The sequence below is a fragment of the Mastomys coucha genome, unplaced genomic scaffold, assembly GCF_008632895.1.
Source record: "Mastomys coucha isolate ucsf_1 unplaced genomic scaffold, UCSF_Mcou_1 pScaffold21, whole genome shotgun sequence".
In the NCBI taxonomy this organism is placed as follows: domain Eukaryota; kingdom Metazoa; phylum Chordata; class Mammalia; order Rodentia; family Muridae; genus Mastomys; species Mastomys coucha.
The window spans coordinates 72,038,050-72,044,161 of record NW_022196904.1 but is presented as its reverse complement, the minus strand read 5'-3'; positions in this window follow the sequence as shown (position 1 = coordinate 72,044,161).

Here is a 6,112-nt window from a genome sequence, read left to right as displayed (position 1 = left end):
TCACACCTGGCGGGGGAGGGGAAGAGTTTAACTTCTTAAACCCACTAAAGTCCTGGGCTATAAAGAGAATGGGTTACCTAGACCTAACTCCTGTTGTGAGAAAAACCCCTTGGTGCTGACTGCTAGCTATGTAGATTGCTGAGCCAATCAGCCATAGGACTAGCAGAGAGTAACAATTGAAAAGACACTGCCCCTACATAACCTGGGAGGCATGACTTGGAGAGTGAGGAGGCCATCAGACAAGATCCTCTGATCCTTCTCAAGTGTGAATTCTAGATTGATGATTGACTTTTACTTAATATCAGAGATAACCTCTACTCACAAGCATTATCTCGGCTAAACTTGCTAAGTTAGATATTGAAAGGTGGTTTTACTTCTTAAAAAAAAAAATAACAAATGACTAAGTGATTTTGGCCTTCTGAGATAGTCTTACTATTGTAACCTAGTCTAGCCTGTAAATCACTCTATAGCCCAGAGTAGTTTCATTCATGTAATCCTTCTGCCTCAGTCTATTGAATACTGGAAATACAGGCATTTGACACCATGCCTGGCCTGGGGGAGGGTTGTTGAATTTTTCCCTAATTATCTCTTCCCTTAATATACAGTGATACTCAAAGAAACTTTTTTTTATACTTTGAATAATTGAATATGACTTAAAATCCATCCTCTTGCTCATCTTTCCTACTCCTTCATCCCAATTTCCAAAAGCAGTATGACTCTATTTGAAATTCTCACTTAAGGTAGCCCAACTATTTTCTCCTTCGTCTTGGATAATAGATCAGTGTTTGGGTGTCTTAAATAACACACCTTAAAAGTTTCCTGCTGTCTGTTCACCAGCCTTCCTCCCGCCCTAGACATATCAAAGCAGTACTGGTCTTGTCCTCATAAAACTAACCCCAAATTCATCAGCTCATCTGTAAACTGCCCAGGAAATTTCCAGCGACTGAATATTTTTTCCACATGTAAATTAGAAATGGGGTTCCCGGAGCTCAGAGACGTAATTGTAGCACCAAACAAAGTGGCCAGGGAGGTGATTTCTTCCCAGTGCCTTCTAGAGAAGAGAGAATGAGGTGTTTGGAAGACAGACCACAACTCTCTTGTAACTGCTTAAAGGCCACAGAGGGACTGGAGAGATGGCTCAATCAGTGAAGTGCTTACCACACAGGCATAAGGACCAGTCTGGATTCCCCAGTACCCACAGAGAGCTGTGAGTGGCAGCATACATTTGTAACCCCATTGCTGAGGGATCTGGGAGGGAACAAACAGACCCCTGATGCTCACTGGCCAGCAGATCTAGCTGAAAAAGGGGGGAGGGTATGATGAAGAATGGCTGAGGAAGATGCTCAATGTCAATCAACCTGTGACTTCCCTACATGTGCACATACAAAGGCCAAAGACAGGGGACCAGCCAATTGAGAGCCCAACTCAGACATTCCCAAGCTATGATCAATACATTTTCAAACCACCCCACCCCCAAGTGTAACACTTGAAAGAATCATAAGCCTCTCCAGCTTGTCCATATTAAAAAGAGGCAATTTTCCCCCTGATTGCAGAAAGGGCCACTGGTGTGTTCAAGCCACATGCCTGCGGAAGCATTCAGAGAGTCAGTTAGGCCTGGGTCTGTTTTCTCTTTGGAATTTACTACTCTCTTTATCCTGCTTCCGTTGATGGTCCCCTCTCTCCAACTCCGAGACAGTCTTGGACTCCAAAGCCCACACTATCAGGGACAGTGCACTCATGTCTGTGTTGGAGGACCTGCAGTGTGCTTGAGTGCTTTCAGCCCTAGACCTGTGTGAGGGGTAGGAATGTTACCAGCACCCCATATTATCTTTAGAATGGCCGTATTGGTCTATCTCCACAGCAAACAGCTCTGGAGCTGGAGGGGGGAGGTTGCAACACCTGCGCCAAGCTTGCAGCAGGCCAGCCTGCCCCGCAGCAGGCAGCCACGTGGGGGGGCCCAGTTGGCCCAAGCGCTGCTTAGTCAGGCTCCAACACGGAGCTGAGCTTTCAGATGTGCCCAGACCTGCCGCCACCAGGTGTCTGAGTCTGGGCTGGGAGGTGACTCTTGCCTGCTGGTGTTTCCCGACACTGTCCTCAGAGGAATGTGGACGACTGGGGGAGGCCACCACCACCAGGCTACATCTCTCTGCCCACGCTCTGGGTCAGAGCCTCTGCCTGCCCTACCCTTTTGGCCCTCACTCCGTCCTCCTGCCAACAGCCCCAGGGCAGGCTCCTCCTCCCTCAAGCCGCTGATGGGCTCAGGCGAGAGGTGACTACCTCCTTGGGCAGGTTACCTGCTTACCCTGCTGTTAGAGAATGTTCCCACCTTTAATGTCCAACCCTCCTAGCTGGTATGAGAAGATTTTTAAAATACAATAATCCAAGTGATTAAAAAATGTTTTTTAATTTAAAAATTTTCAAGTTCATTTTTCATCCCACTCCCTTACCCCAGGAGGAAATGTTTCTAAAAATTACTTTCCTCAGAAGCTGTTCTGTGGCCGGGCAGTGGTGGTGCACGCCTTTAATCCCAGCACTTGGGAGGCAGAGGCAGGCGGATTTCTGAGTTCGAGGCCAGCCTGGTCTACAGAGTGAGTTCCAGGACAGTCAGGACTATACAGAGAAACCCTGTCTCGAAAAACCAAAAAAGAAAAAGAATGAGGAGGAGGAGGAGGGGGGAGGGGAAGGAGGAGGAGGAGGAGGAGGAGGAGGAAGAGCAGCAGCAGCAGCTGTTCTGTATTTTAACAGCACTTGTGAACACTGAAGATGTTCTTCCAGAGGGTAAATATTAGAACCGTTTACCAGCTCATTTGTAAACTGAATCCAACACAAGGTTGAATCTAAACTCAGCATGGTTTTCAAGACATGTTTAGGACTCAAGTGGCTAGGAGCTGTTCTGGAGCAGGAGTGATGCGTTCTCAGCAAGACTCACTGCCTGTCTGTTATGAGCTACGAGGCTGGACCTCAGGAAGACATCACTACTCGGCAGAGGATACGAATGACCGCTACACTGGCCAGATTCAGCTTGCAAACATGTTGTTTGACTCATACTATATTTATCAAAAACTTGAATTAGTTGCCAACTTTTAAATAAGAGAATGTTTCCAGCCTTTCTTGAAAACTCAGAAAATCTGGCAAAACTGAGCCCACATTTCCAGCTGATGACAAGTAGAGGAACAAATGCCCACTTCTGACAACATTGGCCCTCTGTCTCTACAGCCCTACCTCCCCTGCCTCCCCTGACCCAAGACCCAAACAGCCAGTCCCTTTTAGAATTGGGGATCATAACACATCTACTCTGAGAAAGGACTCAGTCAGAGACAAGAGGGACCCATTCAGGCCCCTTGTCCCTCAAGAGCTGACTCTTATTTCCTTAAGATCACAAAGATTTGCTTTGTGTCTTCTTAATTTTTGTTCTTTTTAATAGATTGGGTTTTAAAATTTTTTCTGGCAAGGTTGGGGAAGCATTGTTTTACTTCTTGCTAAGAAAAACTAGACATAAAGAGAAAAGAGTAAGGCTGGATTTCAAAAGGAAATGCTAAGGTTTGAGAGAGCAGTGTGAAGGGCCAGGGATATGCTCATTTGCCAGATAAGGATGGGTGAGGCCGAGAGAGGGGGAGAGCTCTGCCAGATCCCACTGCTGATGAGAAAATGAATGGGAGAGTGGTCTGTACCATCTTTACCCAGTCTGCACCACATGCCTTCCTCTAGCCACAAGTGTGTTCTTTCTCCGTTTCTGAGTACCTGTTTCCAAGAGGTGGCAGAGAAACCAGCCCATTAGCTCAGCAGAGTGTGCTAAGAGCGATTTCAGAAGCTACGTGGCACTGTTAGATATATTATTCTAAAAGAATCTACAGGAGATTAATTAGTAATTTTCATCTAGGCCTATTAATTCCCTGTATGAAAAATGTGATACATTTTGAGAGAGGCAGCCTGTTTTCATATGTTCAAACCAATTCCAAATCCTCCCTAGGTTTGTAAGCAGGAACAGAGTTAACATGTTGATTCCAATATCTATCACTGGTGTAAAGTTTTACTAAAACAAATACAGTTCATTTGCAGTGAACACAAAATTTCAACTGAAAAAAATTAAAAATATTTAAATGGACCATTTCCTGGGATTTAGACATTTTGGTGCATGTATAACAAGCAAATATAAACGTTCTAAAATTCTACAAGAATTAGTTAATTAATTTAGTTAATAAAAATCAGCTCTACATGTAGTAAGAGAGATTATTTTATTTAGTTTGCCAACCTGAATTTAGAGGTGGTTTCAGATCCACTTTTTTGTTTCTTTGTTTTGTTTTGTTTTTCGAAACAGGGTTTCTCTGTGTAGGTAGCCCTGGCTGTCCTGGAACTCACTCTATAGACCAGGCTGGCCTCGAACTCAGAAATCCGCCTGTCTCTGCCTCCCAAGTGCTGGGATTAAAGGCGTGTACCACCACAGATCCACTTTTATAGATAAGAAAAGAGAGACCAAATTGGCAAGCTTCCTCCAGCAGTTTCCAATTGTTGAGAATAAGCCCAGGTCACTCTAACTCTGAAACAAGGGTCCTGTTTGCTACAGCAGCTCATTGTACAGAATCCACTAAGATGGGCAATAGCCAAGAAGTTAAGACAAGGAAAAACAACTAGGCTTCAAAATGCAGTAAGCATGGGGGGGGGGGCAGAAACAAGTGAAGGGTGCAAAAATATGTGGAGTGGAGGCCTGGTGGGTCAGGGAAGGCTTCTGAGCCAGGGCCACATTCCTCTCTGAAGAGAACACCTTGAAGCAATAGCCAGCAAAGAAAAACCAGAAGAAAGGCCTAAAATGTTGGGTGGTGTGGTGGGCTGCAGCGGTTTGGGAAGGAGCAGAGAAACAGAAGGTAATCAACCAGTTTAGCTTGGTCACTAAGAAAACAAAGCTTCGTAATGAAGTTTGCCATGTAGTAATATTAATTCGTCTCTCCAGGTCAACGCTTATCACAAAATGGCCAGGCAACTTCACTCCTGCAAGGCAAGTACTACGGAGACCCAGAACAGGCACCTGGGGAAAATCCGGCTGTCCAGTTTCCGGACCCCAATGAAGCACAGATACCCACACGTTTTTTTCGTCTTGGTCTTGTGTCTTATTCACACCTTTTCCCCCTCTGAAGCCTGTTGTCAGCACGTGGGGCAACAGACATCCTGTCTTCTGTTTGTTTACAACTCATTCATTGTCCCTCCATCTCTGATTTGTCTAAGACTGTGTTCCCTTTTCAAGGACGCCCACCAGCAGCGAGGCAGGTGCAACAAATTGGAAGAAAAGGAAAACAGGACCTACCACTCCAAGTTTAGGCTCTCTTAATTCTAAAAAGGACAAGACCCAAAAAGCCAAACACTTTGGCCTTTCTTAAGGTCTCAGGTCTGCCCTGCCCAAGAGCTATATAGTAAAACCTGGTTCTCTTTCACACCAGCTGTGGACTATCTTCCCCTGTTCTTAGAGCCTATGGATTCTTTGTCCTCGGGCCCCGGAAAGCAGGTTCTCCTGGCGGGCCCCTCCCCATCAGCTCACAGGGACGAAACCTCTTGTTTGATTTATCACTTCATTTCTGTCTCTCCTTAGAACCCGGTTAAGGGGCGAGAAAGCCTAATCCCGCTTTCCAACTAAAAGAGCGAAGTCACCTGTCCCAGGAAAGCGGTAACACCGGGACTTTAACACAAAGCACCCAAGGGACCGGGGTGTTTGAGTTCCCAATCAAGCCTCCACGACCCGACCCAAGTCCCCACATCTGTGGAGATAAAAGTACCCGGTGGGGGCGGGGGCAGTGCAGCCTTCTGCCTGGTCCGCACCGCGACCCGAGGCGCCTCCGGGGGAGGCGAGGGAGGCAGCACCAGCCCCAGAGAGCAGAGCCAGGGAACTTCAGAGAGCGTTTCGCCCTCGCCGAGGAGAGGCAGACACCGACACGTCTGTCTCTTTCTCAACAAGTGCCTTCAAGCCCGCCGGGGGCAGACACCTCCGCGCCCGCGGCTGCCGAGGTCTCCGCTGCGCGCGGGGGGCCGCGGCCTGGCCTCAGGGGCGACAACTTCGCGCGCCCGCTCCCCCTCCACCCCTCCGAGCGGCGCCCGCAGCCCCCGGCGGCCGGAGCAGGGGCGC